We start from the raw sequence: 21,382 nt of genomic DNA on the forward strand, positions 1-21,382 counted from the left end.
GTCTGTGGAGGCGGACACGGACCTCGGAGCAAGCGACCAATGCCAAGCAAAAATGCCGACATCCTAAAGGGCTAGTCGTGGGTATTTAAATACCGCTGTCGGGCGCTGACTGTATGAAAGAAGCCACGTTTATGTACAGTATGGAAATGTCTCGAAGACAGGCTAGTGACAGAGGTTCGACTTTTGCCATAAAGTAGCGGGTCAATCTACAGAAGTTTCCTGAAGGCTGAAATGTGTACAAGCCAATGACTCGTGGAAGTTCGGTGTGGAAACGTCTGGCTGTTGCTGAGGTTGCTGAGCAGGTGGTTCATTGTCCAGCGACAGTCGTAGCTCAGGAGTTTGTGCTCGTATATGGCATGAGCCTGGCTGTGGTCTAGGTCGTTAGACTTGGTATCTCCTCCAATGGCAGTGGCATCTACCAGCGGATAACAGTCTATGTCACAAGGCCAGATTAGCGCTACAGTGGTCTGAAATGCGTCATCTCTTGGCCACCAAATTTGCCTGATATAAACAAGATGTGTCACATCTGGGACGCTACTGAGCGCCAGCTTTGTGTCAACAAATAACCGACCCATAATTTATGAGATCTGCTTGACCTGTGCGTAGAAATCTGATGCCACATACCGCTGGTAACGTACCAAGGACATGTTAAAAAAAAGTGGTTCAAATGGCTCTAAGCACTATGGGACTTAACGTCTGAAGTCATCAGTCTCCTAGACTTAGAACTACGTAAACCTAACTAATCTAAGGACATCAAACACATCCATGCCCGAGGCAGGATTCAAACCTGCGACCGTAGCAGCAGCGCGGTTCCGGACTGAAGTGCCTAGAAACGCTCGGCCATAACGGCCGGCCAACGACATGTTAAATCGACGTCACACAGAACCGCAGTTATATTAAGTTCCAAAGCTGAACACGTTACAAACAGAGAAACAAAAATGGCCTCGATTGTTCTGGTAGGCTAAATATTTTCAAAACTAGATTTTCGATGCATGTAAGGCGAACTTTAAGAGTCAGCTAACAGAGTCTTGACAGTTTTGACTTATGGCAATGAGGCGCGGAATTTCAATGGGAAATTCATTTAGAAACTGAGAAGCTCTCAGCGATTACTTGAGAGATACATTATTACAATTGCTAAGGAACATACAAAAATACTTATTTAGATCAGAGAATGAACCGGGTTGAAAGACTTAATTACGACTGTAGTGAATATGGAATATAGGTAAGGAACTATGAAAGATAAGGATATAAAGTACCGACGACGAGGAGTTCATTACAGACGGAACATGCACGTAATTTGGTGGAGGATACGGTAGGAAATCCACCGAGGTGGATTTTTAGCAAGCAGAATAATTGTTCCGAGAATGAAATTTTCACTCTACAGCGGACTGTGCGCTGATATGAAACTTCCTGGCAGATTAAAACTGTGTGCTAGACAGAGACTCGAACTCGGAACCTTCGCCTTTCGCGGGCAAGTGCTCTACCATCTGAGCTACCCAAGTACGACTCACGCCCCGTCCTCACAGCTTTACTTCTGCCAGTACCTCGTCTCCTACCTTCCAGACTTTACAGAAGCTCTCCTGCGAACCTTGCAGAACTAGGCGCCGCTTTCGTTTGATGGTTACCAGGTCAACACAGCTCATTGAAAAGTATAACCACTCTTTTAATTGAGAACAATATTATCAAGCTTATTCTCATATAGGGGAGAGGTGATCCGTAATATCGGAAATAATTAATAGCATTGAAAAAGCTTTAATTACCATTATCGATGCATAACCTCTTATCACAATTACGCCAGCAGCAAAGTAGCGCCTCAGGGAAATCACAAAGGGTTCAAAGCGACTACTTTTGTTTCTAAATCCTACTATATAAACCATGTGCGGGTATTGTTAGTTCTCTTGTCTTCTTTTCTGCGCTCTGAATAAGTCTACGTAGCTGCGGAGTGCGAATAGCTGGCGTTTCCGTGTGGTATGCTACGGAAGGGTCAGTACACTTTTGTTAAACTGCAATCAAAGTGACAGTGCAGGACAGACTTACGTGGAAACTTAAAGTGAGGTCTAAGTAGATATCTGCCGTAAGGCCACGGACTAAGAATATCCGAGGGCTGTGTGCGCGAGAGAAAGTAGCGCTCAGTATTAAACTACACTCCAGGAAATGGAAAAAAGAACACATTGACACCGGTGTGTCAGACCCACCATACTTGCTCCGGACACTGCGAGAGGGCTGTACAAGCAATGATCACACGCACGGCACATCGGACACACCAGGAACCGCGGTGTTGGCCGTCGAATGGCGCTAGCTGCGCAGCATTTGTGCACCGCCGCCGTCAGTGTCAGCCAGTTTGCCGTGGCATACGGAGCTCCATCGCAGTCTTTAACACTGGTAGCAAGCCGCGACAGCGTGGACGTGAACCGTATGTGCAGTTGACGGACTTTGAGCGAGGGCGTATAGTGGGCATGCGGGAGGCCGGGTGGACGTACCGCCGAATTGCTCAACACGTGGGGCGTGAGGTCTCCACAGTACATCGATGTTGTCGCCAGTGGTCGGCGGAAGGTGCACGTGCCCGTCGACCTGGGACCGGACCGCAGCGACGCACGGATGCACGCCAAGACCGTAGGATCCTACGCAGTGCCGTAGGGGACCGCACCGCCACTTCCCAGCAAATTAGGGACACTGTTGCTCCTGGGGTATCGGCGAAGACCATTCGCAACCGTCTCCATGAAGCTGGGCTACGGTCCCGCACACCGTTAGGCCGTCTTCCGCTCACGCCCCAACATCGTGCAGCCCGCCTCCAGTGGTGTCGCGACAGGCGTGGATGGAGGGACGAATGGAGACGTGTCGTCTTCAGCGATGAGAGTCGCTTCTGCCTTGGTGCCAATGATGGTCGTATGCGTGTTTGGCGCCGTGCAGGTGAGCGCCACAATCAGGACTGCATACGACCGAGGCACACAGGGCCAACACCCGGCATCATGGTGTGGGGAGCGATCTCCTACACTGGCCGTACACCACTGGTGATCGTCGAGGGGACACTGAATAGTGCACGGTACATCCAAACCGTCATCGAACCCATCGTTCTACCATTCCTAGACCGGCAAGGGAACTTGCTGTTCCAACAGGACAATGCACGTCCGCATGTATCCCGTGCCACCCAACGTGCTCTAGAAGGTGTAAGTCAACTACCCTGGCCAGCAAGATCTCCGGATCTGTCCCCCATTGAGCATGTTTGGGACTGGATGAAGCGTCGTCTCACGCGGTCTGCACGTCCAGCACGAACGCTGGTCCAACTGAGGCGCCAGGTGGAAATGGCATGGCAAGCCGTTCCACAGGACTACATCCAGCATCTCTACGATCGTCTCCATGGGAGAATAGCAGCCTGCATTGCTGCGAAAGGTGGATATACACTGTACTAGTGCCGACATTGTGCATGCTCTGTTGCCTGTGTCTATGTGCCTGTGGTTCTGTCAGTGTGATCATGTGATGTATCTGACCCCAGGAATGTGTCAATAAAGTTTCCCCTTCCTGGGACAATGAATTCACGGTGTTCTTATTTCAATTTCCAGGAGTGTATATTACATGACGAATAACCGATAATATGATCTGTGGACCATACGAAGGGACCTTAAATTACATATAAGAACGGAATTGGCCCGCCGAGCGGTGGTCTCGCGGTTCTAGGCGCGCAGTCCGGAACCGTGCGACTGCTACGGTCGCAGGTTCGAATCCTGCCTCGGGCATGGATGTGTGTGATGTCCTTAGGTTAGTTAGGTTTAAGTAGTTCTAAGTTCTAGGGGACTGATAACCACAGCAGTTGAGTCCCATAGTGCTCAGAGCCATTTGAACCATTTGGCCCGCCGATGTGGCCGTACGGTTCTAGGCGCTTCAGTCAGGAACCACGCTGCTGCTACGGTCGCATGTTCGAATCCTGCCTCGGGCATGGATGTGTGTGATGTCCTTAGTTTAGTTAGGTTTAAGTAGTTTTAAGTCTAGGGAACTGATGACCTCAGATGTTAAGTCCTATAGTGCTTAGAGCCATTTGAACGATTTTAAGAACAGAATTGGAAACTTAGCTCTGTGAAAGTAAAAGCATGCGAAGTTTGAATGACTGTATCGAAGTATAGTAATGGACCATAGCCCTTGTTATAATATCTTTGAGTGACTAACTATAAAAATCACGACATTTTAGTTGCGGTAATTGCTGAGAGTAATTGTAGGATTAACCCTCCTTTTCTCTACATACAAAACGCACTCATTCATGTTCATATAATTATTATTAAATGTTTTCAATAAAAAACTATAGGCAAACTGCAAACTGTATCTCTGGATGACAGAAGCTCCTATTATGAAATATTACGAAGCGTAAATTGTGACTTAAGGCGATTTAACATTTCATTTTCAATCGGACGGAAATAAAACAAAATCAGAAACAGAGCGGATAAGTAGTAACGTTGGAAATAGGAAGTTGAAATAATAACTAACATCCAAAGACGTTATTAACTATCTTGTCTTTGGTAACGAAGCAACAAATGAAGCATAATCGGCTGTGCAAAAAGTCAACATTAATTATTATTATGAAACCCCGAAATTTAGTCGCCGTTACAGTGAAAATGTTTGTGGATGCTCCATCTGAGGTGTAGATATAACGAAAAGTCGGGCATGTGTAGTAGATACCAACATCGATATCTTACGTCAGAGAAGTCGTCGACTGCAGATCGACGGAGGACGGCTGCAACTGGTGCACAACGTGGGGCTCGAAAAAAGGTTTCATATTCTCCATTACGACAACCCACGACGCACGCATAACGATACGAGCTGATTGTGGACGGAAGGTAATCCGATATTATCGATCACCCCTCTCCTATATGAGGCTAATCCTGATAATATTGTCCCCAATTAAAAGACCGGTTATGAAAGTTACTAGCTTCGTAAAGGTGAACTGGTGTCTCTAACAGTCTTTAATCTTGATTTTTATGAATATTTGATTGTTATAATTATGTTGTTGTGTAAGTTCACTGGTAACCGTAAAGACGTTATTTCTTTATGACCTTGCTGCGTGCCGACTGACAGTTTTAACATCCACATGTTAGTCAGTAGAAATTAAGAGTGATTTATTTAGCAGGATTCTGTGTAAAGTAAGTAACATCTGTCGCTCCCCGTGTGAAGCGGGCTCTCTAGGGTAACTATGTCCGGAAGACACGATCAGCTTTGTCTTTCTCGTGGGAACCCGCGCGCCGCCTCTGGACACCTGTCCTTTCACGCGAGTAGCGCCTAGCTGCATCTTCCGCAAATGAAAGCACAGCGAGTTTTAGTGTCGCAACACGCGAGGGTCTCCACGCAACGGTTAATAACACATGATCAAAAAGACTGCCTGCAGTTGCACACAATTCCTTCGGGGTTCAAAATTTCACCTGTTACATATGATAAGTGAGACATTCTAATTGACTTTCAAAGACAGTTTCGTCCTCTCCTTCTTGCAAAACAGATGCGATCTATCATGTTACTCTGTAGGTCACAAATTTTCTTGTAAATAAGGTCGAGATCATTCTAAAAACTTATAAAAGGAAGTAAATATTTATTGGAGAAACATAAATGCGACAGTATAATCATTTAAGTTGCCAGAGAATCGTTGATGTAAGAGAAAAAGCAAAATTTTACGATCCTGTTTTGCTGCTCTCTTGGAGATGATCTCTTGCTTTGTTCTAACAAAGTGTGAGCTATACAATCCTCTTGCTTCGATGGAGAAAACGAAGCAGCATTTCATGTAATCCACACACAAATTTACACAGTATAAAACATCATCTAATATTACATCAAGTCAGTTCTAAGCCCAGACGACTTAACAGCATTGATATATGAATATGGTATCTGTTCTTTCGGACAAGTGCCGGCCGCGGTGGTCTTGCGGTTCTAGGCGCTGCAGTCCGGAACCGCGGGACTGCTACGGTCGCAGGTTCGAATCCTGCCTCGGGCATGGATGTGTGTGATGCCCTTAGGTTAGTTAGGTTTAAGTAGTTCTAAGTTCTAGGGGACTGATGACCTAAGATGTTAAGTCCCATAGTGCTCAGAGCCATCTTTTTCGGACAAGTCCTAAAGAAAAGATACCATCGGTGACCATGCAGCTCTCTTAGAATGAAATGATAATTAAATCAAGACCCTAAGCTGTCCACAGGCGTTGATGTATACCAACGGGGACGGTTGAAAATGTGTGCCCCGACCGGGACTCGAAGCTGGGATCTCTTGCTTACATGGCAGACGCTCTATCCATCTGAGCCATCGAGGGTATAGAGAATAGTGCAACTGAAGGGATTTATCCTTTGCACGCTCCCCGTGTGACCCACATTCCCAACTTAATGTGTTCTTTCCGACATGTCCGAAAGAACAGATACCATCTTCATATAGTTAAGGCTAACCGGCCATTCTTCTGTGCTGGATGTACATGCATTGCCCTAACTCTTACGGAACTCGGAAAGATTGTCTGCCGCGAGTAATGAGTGTAATTGGCAGGGGCATTACAAATGTAGTGTGTGGACATCAAGTTGGGAATGTGGGTCACACGGGGAGCGTACGAGGGATAAATCCCTGCAGTCGCAATATCCTCTGTATCCTCGGTGGCTCAGATGGGTAGAGCGTCTGCCATGTAAGCAGGAGATCGCGGGTTCGAGTCCCAGTTGGGGCACACATTTTCAATTGTCCCCGTTGATGTATATCAACGCACGTCGACAGCTTAGGGTCTTGATTTAATTATCATTTCATAACAGTATTGATGTCTGATTCGCCTCCATTATGGCTAACAAGAGAGTAATTGCAAAATGATTGGCGACATAATAAACCACAGATGGAAACACAAGAAGCCAAAAGGTTAAGGTCGAACTTTATAATATTTACGAACCCTGGACTGATTCGCCATCGTAATTTTACGTGAAAAGTATGAACATTTCTGTCATCAGCAGTAAGATAAGATACGTTACTTATATATGTATAAATGTCTTTTCTTTTTGCGCTCATCAAAATTGTTTTATTAATATTCAGTAAACTGTCGGTTATCCGCTTTGCAGATTATCTGTGGCCTATTTACCCTTATTTACCCTTTTTTTTTTTTTTTTTTTTTTTTTTTTTTTTTTTTTTTTTTTTTTTTTTGCTGCTGAAAATATCCAATTACTCCGAGGGTGGTCACAGATGAGCGAGAATCCCATGTCACAACGCGACTGCAGTACATAATATGCTGCTTTAACACTGCAAGAGCTTGACTGTATTTTGTTTCAAAGTAGTGTCAGATAATGTGAAATTTTATTGTTCTGCATTCGTTGCAAGTACCGAATTTTCACATATATTATGACGATTAAAGAAGAATTTATTATAAACATTAGTTAAAGATTTTACTTATGGAATTGTAATTAACTCTTGGTTTCGAAGAGCCCTAACACTATACATTGTACTTGAATTGCGGATTATCTGCAGAATTCGATTATCTAAGATTTTGAACTCCCGAGTTACTGCAGATAATCGAGAGTATACTGTATTATAGATCTCCTTCCATGAAATAAATTCTCTCATTCTCCTAATTAACATGCACCTAACTCCGCTACATTATGCGGTCTTCTCGTTTACAAAGAAACAGAAATATTGTTTTCGCACCATATATGCATACGATGGAGAGCTTGCCTGTAATATGACGAAACGTATTAAAGTATTATTATAAAGGAAGACGTTTTGTGCGAATGTTGATCTCTGACTGTGCAAGCCTTTCCGTTTGTAAAATAAGCAGTGACCTCGCTGTCGACAGAATGTCAGAGATGAACAAAAGTGACTACAAAAACAATACCTTCGCAGGCTTTCACGCCATTGTTTTCCCAGCAGCGACCACGGCAATAATTAGATATTCCTCCGCGGTGAGCACTGAGCTGGGCATCCATTGTCCGCGGCGGCGTGTAGCCGTCTGCGTGCCCCTATTGTTCCGCTCCTTCTCAAAGACATTGTCGTGTGACTCATTCTATTGTGGGCGTCCGTGCTTGAGCCACAGAAGAGCGCACAAGAAAAGAGGCACTAGCCTTTCACACTGTCCCTTTTGACTTTTGTAAGCGACTGCGGGAAAAGCAGGGAAGTTAAAGGAATAGTTCAATATTGTGGTTTTTGTTTTCCACCTAATATGCAAGACTAGAGCTGCCCCCTACCAAAACTGGGGTTCGTTAGTTTCGGTACGCTATATAAATGAAGTAATAAATGGTAGGATTACAGATAGTATTGGTAGAATTTTTACGTTAAAGAACATAATGGATGTATAAGTGAGGAAACGGAAGCCGACAACTCCTCTTTGTTTTTTTTGTTTGCTTAGTTTTTTGTTTTGCTCATAATTAGAACCGCATGTTATTCAGTGTTATTCCAATGTATATTTTATGTCCTTACATGTTATCAATTACGTTGATCGTGTAACTTCTCAGCTTTTATGTAACCAAAGCAATTACTTTTGATGCAACTACAGTTTACATGCACAGACACAGAAAACATATATAATTATTGTTATTATTTTGTACTCTGCTGAATGTTCTTCATAATGATCAAAGACAAGAGCTTGCTGTTATTATTGATAAATGCGAAAGTTGGTTATGAGTAACAAAAACACGCTTTTAAACAGTTCGACGAGGTATTGATGTTAGATATATTCTTGTTTTGCTCTTTTTTTATTTAACCTTTTTGCAGAGTAAATTACTTTTTCTAGTGCTACGTGATAAAGCTGTCCTCCTCAGAGAACACCACCTTAACGTAGCTCTGTCCGTGTGGGCGAGGAGGTTTTCGTGATCTGGATCCAGAGAGCTATGCCGGCGGTGCGTAGCTACCAGCAGGGTCACCCATGCTGGACAGGCCAAAGGGGAGGAGCCAGACGAAGTGTGTCCCACAACGTCCTATCGATAACATGTCTCCTGTCCTATCCTAAGCCCATCCTTTTTGCTTATCATTTTCGATTTCCTACAATATAGAGCAGAGAGGGCTCTAGAGGCATGGTGAAGCCACTGTCCCTAGGGGAGTAAACCCGATACAAACGCAGGCCCTCCAGATTGGGGGTTGATCATGGGGCTAACAACCCCATATCGGAATAAATCATATTGTTACGAAATTCAAAGATAGGAACAGCCGGACTGATGGTACTGATGAGCGACCCATGCAAGGAAAAGGACACCGAAAATTGAAAAATTATATATACTCTGCTACTTGGAATGTAAGAACTTTGAACAAACCAGGAGCTCTACATGGACTCAAACAAGAGGTGGAGAAATACCGTATAGGAGTAGCAGCAATTCAAGAGGTCAGATGGAAAGGAGATGTTATCGTAAAAAGTGGTAATTACACAGTTATGTATAGTGGAGGAGACAGTGGTATAGTAGGTGGTACTGGTTTTAGACAATGAGTCTAAAGCAGCAGTCATAAATTTTTACTCTATAAATGAAAGGATGTGTACTTTGAGAATGAAGGCCCACTTCTTCAACATCACTCCAGTATGTGCGTATGCACGCACAGGAGATGATGAGGATGAAGTGTAAGATGAGTTTTATGGTCGACTGTAACAGGAAATAGAAGGCATGGAACAGGAATTAGAAGGTATACCAAGGAATGATGTAAACATAGTGATGCGTGACCTCAGTGCAAAAGTGGGAAAAGAACAAGCCTTTAGAGAAACAGTAGGAAATGAAAGCCTGCATGAGGTGTCGAATAAAAATGGACAAAAAAGTATAGACTTTGCCATGGGAAATGCAACGGTAGTGAAGAATACATGGCTCCAGTGATAGAAAATGAGGAAAACCACATGGCGCTCTCCAGATGGCACTACTTTTAATCAAATTGGCCATGTGGTAATCGACAGGGGACATCCATCTGACATCCTTGAAGTTGATAGCTGACAGCGATTCGAATCATTATATGGTAAGAGTAAAATACAGATAACACGTAGCTGTCTATAGATCCAAAGGGAAGAGAAAAGCTCCGCGAAGTACAATGTCTCCAAATTGAAAGAGAAGGGAGTATCCGAAAAGTATGAAACAGAACTGCAGAAGAAGTGTGAGGCTAAACAAAGCCAAGTGTCGAAGGGAAGTGGAGTGTGATTAAAGAGGCTCTACAAGAAACTGCAGAAGAAGTTTTAGGTTTAGAAGAAAGTGTGGAAAGGGCAGGATGGTCTGCGCGACAGTCAGCACCTGTCAGGAGCAATTTCCCTGCTTCGACACTTATTTAGTGAGCAGAGGCAGCAGCCAACTCACAATTCATTACACAAAAATGTATGTGATGATCAACAGCAGCTAGTTAGTTAATTTTCTGTAATGTATCATTTGTGTGATTAATCGTAATGATGTGAAAGAGTCATTTACAGACACATAATGCATGCATGTGTGCCGGCCCGTGTGGTCGAGCGGTTCTAGGCGCTTCAGTCCGGAACCGCGCGACCGCTACGGTCGCAGGTTCGAATCCTGCCTCGGGCATGGATGTGTGTGATGTCCTTAGGTTAGTTAGGTTTAAGTAGTTCTAAGTTCTAGGGGACTGATGACCTAAGATGTTAAGTCCCATAGTGCTCAGAGCCATTTGAAGCATTTGAACCATGCATGTGTAAATATGGCCACTTGTTGACCATTTACAAGGACTTTAAAAAAATACAGATGTATTTTATTAATTCATACTCACTAACTTTTACACGTTACAAAACCAGAAATGCTTTTTAAGTACTAGAAGGTGTTGTCGAGGAGATACTCTCTCAGTTTGTTTTCAGGTTTAAATTTGCTGTCTGTCAGTTATCATGCTTACGCGGTATAAATAGTCGCCAAACTGATCGGAGTATGTCTCCTAGGTCAATGAGGTAAGGGCGGCGTACAGCGAAGGAAAGTCAGCCAAATGAGAATCTGACCGCAAAAACTAAATCGGTGTGTAAGTTAGTCTACCACAGGGCAAATGGTTCAAATGGCTCTGAGCAATATGGGCCTTAACGTCTGTGGTCATCAGTCCCCTAGAACTTAGAACTACTTAAACCTAAGGACATCACACACATCCATGCCCGGGGCAGGATTCGAACCTGCGACCGTAGCGGTCGCGCGGTTCCAGGCTGTAGCGCCTAGAACCGCTCGGCCACTTCGGCTGGCTCTACCACATGGCAACGAGCACAATTTCGAGTAGGTTTTTCTTGGGCTGGGAACGTGTTCGTAACCTCACATCGTGTCCACGGGCGTTAACTGCAGATAAGCAAACGGTTTACGATGCATGCGCCTGGCCTTGCCGATTCCATGCGCATGCGATACAGGCAGGGAGCGAGCGAGGTCAAGAGTGTGTTGCGACTGGCGCCTGATGCGCATACTACCCGCTAAACGGTAGTGCTGTGCTGGTCACGGACCTAGCCACTGCGTGCGGAGCAACGTGGCACAGTGATTACAGACAAGACAGACGGCTCAAAATCAGCGATCGAAATTGCTTACATGTACGCAAAAACAATGACGCTTGAATTATATCAACGGCCTCGACCTGCAATAATAATGTCATCAAATGTGTGGAGGGACGCAACTCCACAGAAGCACGGTCAGAAATTCTGTCGTGGTAATGTCGTACTGTGAACTGAACTCTGCCCGAATAGGACTCGAAAACTCCAATGGCGCCGACCGACCGCCGTGTCATTCTCAACCGACAGATGTCACTGGATACGGATACGGAGGGACATGTGCTCAGCACACCGCTCTCCCCGCCGTTGTCAGTTTTCGTGATCGGACCTGCTAGTTCTAATTCAAGTGGCTCCTCGATTGGCCTCACAAGAGCTGAGTGCACCCCGCTTGTCAACAGCGCTCAGCAAACCCAGACGGTCAGCCATCCAAGTGCTAGCCACGCACAGCAACGCATAACATCGGTAATATGACGGGAAATGGTACTACCACCGCGGCAAGGCCAATGTCAATGTCGTACTCTACATCAGGAAAAAGTATTGCCATCATTCAATAAGTGCCGTTATTATGATGAGTGATGTAGTAACCAGTTCTGGTGGTGCTGACAGTCAGTTTAAGTCACCAACACTCTCTCTTACGGCCCTATAGAGTCCCACTCAAAAATCGTACAGAACTTGCTAGCGAATTAACTGGACTCATGAGCACAATTGAAAAATGTATTATTACCGCCTTGAGCTGCTGGAAAAATTATTTAAACAACAAGTTTGAGTCGTCTCACCATCATCAGGTTCATACAAGGTACTCACAGCATCGCGTTGGACGAAATATAAAATCGATATCGTCAAGTGTTAAAACCATAATTATTCACTGCTATCATATCGTATTACAAATTAGGTCGCCAGTCTGTTCACAGTGTTGGAAATAAAGTGTCTCACTGAAGCGGGAATACGTAGAGAAAGAGTTATACCAGGTGTCATCGTCGCAGGTTGATGGTTTCGAGGCTATAAGTCATACTTTAGGAGTACGCCTTCTACATAATGGACAGCTCATAAGTAGAGTCAGTAATGTCATACGAATGTTTGGGCGTAACAGTGTGTACAAATTTGAAGTAACGGGCCAATGTCGTAGAATACACTCTGTAATCCCGAATTGGGATTTTGTCCGGACCTGGCGACTTATTGGCTTTCATTTCTTTCAGTTGCTTCTCAGCGCCAGGTATACCCATTTTCATGTCCTCCGAACGGGAGTCCGTGCGACGGTCAAACGATCCTCCTGTGTGAATGATTCTTTAAACGTGAAACATAAAATTTCTTCTTCTGTTTTGCTGTGCAATTTCCGAATTCATGGGGCATTCGGATGTGACAGAGAGACGATGTTGTATTGAATGGGAAAGTGTGGACAGCCACACTCGTCGACAAGGTTCCAGTCGACTGACGACCCGAAAGGAAGGATCGCTGTATTCTGCACAGGGCACATCGTAACCTCCTTCACACCTGCGCCGGCCATCCGAGAGGAAGCAATACTGCCTGCACCATTCTACGTCACCCAGCGCCATTGGTAGCAGATTGGCTGCAACCGGACTAGAAAATCACCATCTTATGCGCAGACTTCCGTTATCACAACAAAGATGGCTATGTTTGGAAAGCTACCGATACAGGGAAGCTCGGACTGCTGATTGGTGTCGTACTGTGTTCAGCAATGAATTGTAGTTCCGCGCTATGGTCGATGAGTACGGCAGCGGCCTGGTGAGAGATCCCATTCTGCCAATATTTTGGAGAGGCACTGTGGTGTTAGTCGTGGCATCATGATGTGGGAGCCATCTGGTCACGGCTGGTACTTACTGCTGACACATGGGTACGTCACGGACATGCTGTGTTCTCACGTGTTACCTCTAATACAATATCGTGGTGTCATTTTTGAACAGGAAAATGCTCGTCCATACGTTGCACGTTTTTCTTTGAATCGTTTTCATAACGTTGAGGTACTCATGTGGCCAGCAAGATTCCCAAGTCTGCGCTCAATAGAACACGTTTGGAACCTCCTCGAATGTTAACTTCGTTCCACGTATTTACGAGAATGACACGTTCCCAACATAATCGGTATACGCACCGAGGCGTAAGGCCGGCCAGTGTGGCCGTGCGGTTCTAGGCGCTACAGTCCGGAACCGCGTGACCGCTACGGTCGCAGGTTCGAATCCTGCCTCGGGCATGGATGTGTGTGATGTCCTTAGGTTAGTTAGGTTTAAGTAGTTCTAAGTTCTAGGGGACAAATGACCTCAGAAGTTAAGTCCCATAGTGCTCAGAGCCATTTGAACCGAGGCGTAAATTTGACCCGCAAACCCGTCGGCTCCATTCATTACCTCTCCCCTCCCCCCTCCTTCCTTTCTTGCTTCACTTTTTTCCATAAATCATTGTATTTATGAATGTCCAAGCCCTAAATCAGAAACTGCCTGCGCTTCACACAGTATATGAACAAATTATGCTCGATGCTGATACCATTTTTGACAGCGGCGCTAATTCCGACGCTTGCGAGGAAAACATTCTCATTCGCATCCTACCTTTGCCGAGAGTCCACACTGGCGTCGGGACGCCAGTGACGAGAATTGCGACACCTTCGGTGTCACTGGAATCCCCTGGTGGCCCGGCCGTCACTGCGGCTTCCGATACGCAACCTCTGACCAATCCGTCCTCCAGAGTGGATGGCAGACGGTGGTGGGTCCGTGTGTCACTGCGCGGAAGGCCAAAGAGGGAGCAGGCTGCGCGGCTGGCTCTCTACGTCTTAGCAACAGGTACGAGGTCCTTCCTAGTGTTGATGACTGAGCCAGCACGGGATGGCTCTCCTGTTGGGCCAGCGGTCAACTTTTCTGCCCAGCCGGACAAGTACAGAGGGTGGGTATGCTAGTCATTGGGAGCTCCAATGTTGGGCGGGTGATTGAGCCCCTCAGGGAGATAGCAGGCAAGGCGAGATAGAATTCCAGTGTGCATTCGGTACTGGTATGTTTGCCGGGAGGTTCATCCGTTATGTCGAGGAGGCCCTGCCGGCGGCTATTGAGCGCACTGTGTGCAACCGGCTGCATGTAGTGGCACATGTCAGCACGAACGACGCCTGCCGATTGGGTTCTGAGGCCCCCCTCGGCTCATTTCGGCGAATGGCTGATTTGGTGAAGGAAACTAGCAACGTACGCGGGGTGCAGACTAAGCTGTCTATTTGTAGTATCGTACCCAGGATTGAAAGCGGTCTTCTGGTTTGGAGCAGAGTGGAAGGTCTAAACCAGAGGCTCAGACGGCTCTGCGACGGTATCGGATGCGAATTTCTCGACTGCAGAATTGTAGGGTTCCCCTTAATAGGTCAGGCATGCACTACACGCAGGAAGCGGCTACTAAGGTAGCGGAGTACATGTGGCATGCACATGGGGCTTTTTTAGGTTAGAGGACCCCTCTCTTGGGAGCAAACACGATTTGCCTGTTAAATCAGCCACAGCGACCTCAGAGAATCTTGGTCCTTGCAGATCAGAGATAGAAAAGATTAATATGATTTTAGTAAACTACAGGAGCATCCAAGGAAAGGTCACAGAATTAGTATCGCTTATTGAGTGCTATAATGCACAGATAGTATTGGGAACAGAAAGCTGGTTGAAGACAGACGTCAATGACAACGAAATCCTAAGTTCAGTCTGGAATTTTTATCGTAAGGATAGGTTAGTAGCCAACGGTGGCGGCGTGTTTATTGCAGTAAAAAATCCAATAAAGCCTAGCGAGTTTATCACAGATTCCGAAAGTGAATTAATCTGGGTGAAACTGAGTTACAAAGAACGGTCAAAAATGGTGATCGGATGCTTTTACAGATCACCTGGGTCAGAATCTGTAGTTGTAGAGCGCTTCAGACAGAGCTTGCAGAATATCTTTAATAGTTTTCCTGATAATGCCGTTATAATAAGGGGTGACTTCAACTTGCCAGGTATAGATTGAGAGTGTTATGCCATCAAAAGTGGTGGCAGAGACAGGGAATCATGTGCCATTTTTCTGGATGTTTTGTCCGAAAATAACCTTGAGCAGACAGTTAAAGAACCAACTCGTGAGGGTAACGTCTAAGACCTCCTGGAAACAAACAGACCTGAACTTATCGAATCAGTTAACGTAGAGGAAGGTACTAGTGTTCATAAGGCTGTGACAGCATCTATGACGACGGGTCCCACAAGGAATGTTAAGAAAGGTAGGAAGATATATCTTCTCAGCGAGGGTGACAGGATACAAGTTTCAGAATATCTCAGCAGTCGGCATTAAATATTCGGTGATGCGGACGAAGATGTGGGAAACAAATTAAAAAAATTCAAATGCATCGTTCAATATGCCCTAGACAAGTATGTTCCGAGTAAGGTTCTAAGGGATGGGAAAGAACCACCATGGTTTAATAGCCGTGTTAGAAAAGCGCTACGTAAATAAAGAGCACTTCATCTCAGATTCAAGAGAAGTAAAATCCTAGCTGACAAACAAAAGCTGAACGCCTCGAAAATGAGCGTAAAGAGAGCAATGAGAGAAGCATTCAATGATTTCGAATGTAAGACGTTGTCAACCGATCTGAGTAAAAACCCTAACAGATATTGGTCGTATGTAAAATCATCTATGCATTCTCTCAGCGACCACGGCAGCACTGAAATGGAAGATAACAGAGAGAAGTCCGAAATACTGAATTCGCTCCTCCGAAGTTGTTTAACCGCGTATGACCGTTAACACTCTCCCTCCTTTCAATCGTCGTGCAAACGTCGAAATGGCGGATATTGAGGTAACCGATCGCGGAATTGAGAAGCAGCTATAATCGCTTAGTAGTGGAAAGGCTTCAGTACCATATGAGATACCTATAAGATTATGCGAAAGAACTTGCTCCCCTTCTAGCAGTAATTTATCATAGATCGCTTGAGCAACGAAAGGTACCTAACGATAGGAAAAAAGCACAGGTCATTCCCGTTTTTAAGAAAGGCCGTAAGACAGCTTCACATAATTGTAAGCCTATATCGTTGACGTCAATCTGTTGTAGAATTATGGAACATGTTTTATCAAGAATTATGACGTTCTTGGAAAATAACAGCTCCTCTATAAAAATCAACATGGATTCCGCAAAGAGTTCCTGCGATACTCAGCTCGCTCTGTTCCTCCATGAGATCCACAGCGCAGTGGACAACGGCGTTCAGGCTGATGCCGTGTTCCTTCATTTCAGTAAGGCATTTGACACCGTCCCGCAGTGCCGTTTAGTGAAAAAATACGAGCTTACGGAGTATCGGAGCAGATGTAACGCCGGAAATGCATATCCTTCTGTTTCCATCTATTGTACTATAGATTTTCCTTATTTTGTTACCTGAAGATATGACATTTCTGTGTTTTTATATATGGTAATTGTTTTACTATTTGTATATATATGCATTTATGTCGATGTATAATTGGTTTGTTTTGTGAATAGTATTTGTATTTATACGCTGGGTCTGGTCTAGGGAAAACTATGCTATCGAACGACTACATCGATAGGTCGTGTGGAGAACCAAAGTGTTTAGGATCTTTGGTAGTGTTAACTCTGCCGCATGGAGCGCGGGCAGAGGGAGTCTGGCTGGTTCAAATGGTTCAAATGGCTCTGAGCACTATGGGACTCAACTGCTGAGGTCATCAGTCCCCTAGAACTTAGAACTACTTAAACCTAACTAACCTAAGGACAACACACACATCCATGCCCGAGGCAGGATTCGAAACTGCGACCGTAGCGGTCGCGCGGTTCCAGACTGTAGCGCCAGAACCGCTCGAGTCTGGCTGGAGTAGTGCGGTTGGGCAGGTGTGTTGTGAGACGCTCCCGCGAGTTGCCGCGCTTTCGGGGTCGGGCAGCATGTGATTGCGCTCGACTTGCTATGATAGTTTCTGACACGGTGTCGCGGACGGGAAGCATTAGCTGACGCAAATCAAGAGCCCGTTTCGCCTGGTGACCGTGTCGAGAAGGCGCGCCAACATCCAGCTTCTGCAACAGCGACGGCCGACAAAGAGTGACTGTCGCCACCTCCTCGATCGACGACTTCAAACCTTCAATCAACCAACAAGGAAGACTGGTAGCACGTAAAGTTTTAGAACTGTATGGCAGACCTCAGCTTTTCAAACTGTTAAATTTTCTCTCACTAAATTACAGCAACGTAGCATGAACCTTTGTTGCTCATTGTCCCAATTGCATTACCAAGCAGGGTCCCTTCCTTTTCCGGAATGAACCCGAGTGTCGTTGAAATTCATACGCCAGCATTAAAGTAATATCATTCCATTTCACTGCTTTAATTTCAGAGTTCAGTTAAAGTATTCATAGCTGGCTACAATATTTAGATTACACAAGCACAAATTAAGAGTGCGAGTTTTGTTACCATATTTTAGCTTACCGGTGACTGCAGCTCAGCTTGGTACGTACTAAAATTTACTATTGTTAATTGTTCAGAATCATTTAATTCAAGTTCAAAGGTAAAACTCTTATTTCTAAATTGCGTAGATTCAAGTAACTTTTGAAATGATTGTTGAGGTACCCCAAGACTAACCGTATTTTACTGAATTTCGATGTGCTTCAGAAACAAAGCTCACTATTAATTTCAGTCACTAAATTAACTTTCAATTTTCCGGTTTTATTAATTCTTTTGCTAAATTAAGTCAGAGTGTAACGAAATTTATTACTTCTGACAAACTTTCAGTTTTCACACTACACGTGTCAACCTTCAGTTGCCACGCTTCTAGTGCTAATTATATGTGTAATAACCTGTCTTTTTCAGTTACTATAGTAATTGTCCATAGGACTGGCGACCGTAATTTCCCCCAAATCTCAAATAACTAATTACCGCTAGTTAATTGTTAACGTAACGGATGCACATTTACTTTCTTTATTAACTTTACCCCTTTTCAAAATTAATTTCCACCAGTTTCATTTGCATTTTTCCTTTCATTTAGATGTAACCCTCTCCTCCCTCTTTACCGACAGATTAACTTCGGTGACGATTGCTTTTCCCAAATTTCCATTAGGTACACGCGGTTTAATTTTTCACTGTCATTAAGGTCGATAAGTGAGGGGGAGGTTACACAGACCTGCGATTGGATTCGAGACTTTCTTGCACATAGAACTCAACACGTCGCTCGTAACGGAACCAAATCGACAGATGCAAAGTTAATATCCGGAGTACCACAGGGAAGTGTGATAGGACCGTTGCTGTTAACAATATATATAAATGATCTAGTAGAAAGCGTAGGATGCTCTTTAAGGCTATTCGCAGATGATGCAGTTGTTTACACCAAAGTAGCAACGCCAGAAGATATTAAGAATTTGCAGAACGCCCTGCACAGAACTGATTAATGGTGCAGACTCTGGCAGTTGACCCTGAACGTAAATAAATGTAACATATTTCGCATACGTAGGAAAAGAAATACACTATTGTACAGCTACACTATTGATGATAAACAGCTGGAGACAGCGTCTGCCGTAAAATATCTAGGTGTAACTATCCAGAGCGACCTTAAGTGGAATGACCATATAAAACAGATGGTAGGAAAAGCAGACACAAGACTCAGATTCATCGGAAGAATCTTAAGGAAATGTAACTCTCCGAGAAACAAGTGGTTTATAAGGCGCTTTTTCGCCCGTTTCTTGAGTATTGTTCAACCATCTGCGATCCCTATCAGATAGAACTGATACAGGAGTTCATCCATCTGCGATACCTGTCAGGTAGGAATGATTAAGGAGATAGAGAAGATCCAAAGAAGAGCTGGGCATTTGGTCACGGGATCGTTTAGCTGACGAAAGAGCGTAACGGAGATGCTAAACAAACTCCACTGGCAGACATTACGAGAGAGATGATGTGCATCACGGAGAAATTTACTAGTGAAATTTCGGGACAGCACTTTTCAGGAGGAGTCAGACAATATATTACTTCCCCCCACATACATTTCGCGTATTGGCCACGAGGAGAAAATTCGAGAAATTAGAGCCAATTCAGAGGCTTATTGACAATCATTCTTCCCACGCACTATTCGCGCGTGGAACAGGATTGGAGGGATCAGATAGTGCTACCGAAGGTACCCTCCACCACACACCATTAGGTGGCTTGCGGAGTATGGTGTAGATGTAGATGTAGGAGTGAATATATCCTCGAGACTCCTACTTCAAGACTCTAGCCAATAGATGAAAGTTCTGCGAGTATTGACTGATATAAACGTTAGAGTGGCTTGCCATCACTTTACTCGGGTCAGATGGGGAATGCTGACTAGTCTTAGCGGCTCGTGTCTCCCACTTTAGTGCGCTGTGTTCTCGGAAGTAGTGGATCCTTCCGCACCGGAGCAGAATGCTGCCGCTGCGGTCCGCTACGGCTCGGCAGTGCGTTCTCCAGACACAACGGTAAGATAACGTCAGCGACACATTTCACATGACTCCAACGCTTTGCTTGTCCATATTTTGCCTTCTGCTTGAGCACCACCACGGACATGCTACGATTTTGTTTCGTACACAGTGTCGAAAATGCCAGCAAAGCTCTACAGACCCTATATAAATACTTTTTTCCTTTTATTATTTTGTTGCATTCATTATGTTAAGTAATGAATGTCGATACATTCAAATATAGTAACTGTCTGGACAAAAGTAATTCAAGTGAAGTGAGAGATTACCATAGAGAGGCGACGCTGTGACCAGAGTGAGGAAATGTTTTCGAAGTCAAAACAAAGAGTCGTGGTACATTATAGTGCGTAAGAAAATTACGAAACTCTGGGTAAAATATAAATTCAGATATCCACTTAAAGTTAAACATGTGAAAGTACTTTCTGTGCTAATGTGTAAGAGAAATGCGCAAAACCACTAACAGATATAGAGCAATGGTTCAAATGGTTTAAATGGCTCTGAGCACTATGGGACTTAACATCTGAGGTCATCAGTCCCCTAGAACTTAGAACTACTTAAACCTAACTAACCTAAGGACATGACACACATCCACGCCCGAGGCAGGATTCGAACCTGCGACCGTAGTGGTCGCGCGGTGCCAGACTGTAGCGCCTAGAACAGCTCGGCCACGCTGGCCGGCTATAGAGCAATGGAAGAGTGCCATTTGGTCCAGTGAGTTTCGTTTCACACTGTTTCCAGCTTCTGGCCAAGTTTATGTCAAACGAGTGAACCACGTCGTGGTTATTCTTGGGCCCTGTGAGGTCGCATTACTGTCGTGTAGAATTCCATGGTGCAATGTTTCTTCCCCAACGGATACGCTGTGTTCCAAGACGACAGAGTCCCTCTTCACACAGATCGCACCGTCCGGGACTGATTTTGTGAGCACGAGGATGAATTGTCGCAGCCTCTCTGGCCGCCACAGTCAACAGAAATCAATACTATTGAGTCTTTGTGGTCTACTTTGGAGAGAAGGGTGTGTTATCGCTACCTTCCTCTATCATCCATACTTGAATTTGGTACTATTTTCGAGGAAGAATGCCATGAGATTCCACTGAAAGCCACACAGAACTTTTATTTACCCATTCTGAGACGACTAGCAGCTGTTTTGAATGCCAACGGGTTTTCTACACCGTATTAGGCATGTTTTCGATGTTTCCATATTTTTATACGCTCCCTGTAAATGAGCCACTTGATATTGTAACTAGTAAGATTCTTGAGCCCTGTACGTACCTAACCCGTAGAGAACGTGCAAGACAACATTGACGAAATGAGAGGTGACACAGAGATATACAAGCAGTTATTCTACTTATGAATCTGAATATATGGTACAATAACAAGTTCGCTGTTCCGCACACTTGATAGCGATTTTCAAAGTGACGCGCCTGACCCGACGAGGTTTTGGGAGGCCGCCAACACGAAGCGTCGCAGGCAGCTATCCGAGGTGATGTTTCCGCTCCACAACAAAGCCACAACGCATTCTGCACAGGACACAATCAACGTTCTATTGCTTTGGGATTTCAACTTCTACCTCACGACCTTGTTCTCCTGAC

Source organism: Schistocerca nitens, chromosome 4 (genome assembly GCF_023898315.1).
Source record: "Schistocerca nitens isolate TAMUIC-IGC-003100 chromosome 4, iqSchNite1.1, whole genome shotgun sequence".
NCBI classification, from domain to species: domain Eukaryota; kingdom Metazoa; phylum Arthropoda; class Insecta; order Orthoptera; family Acrididae; genus Schistocerca; species Schistocerca nitens.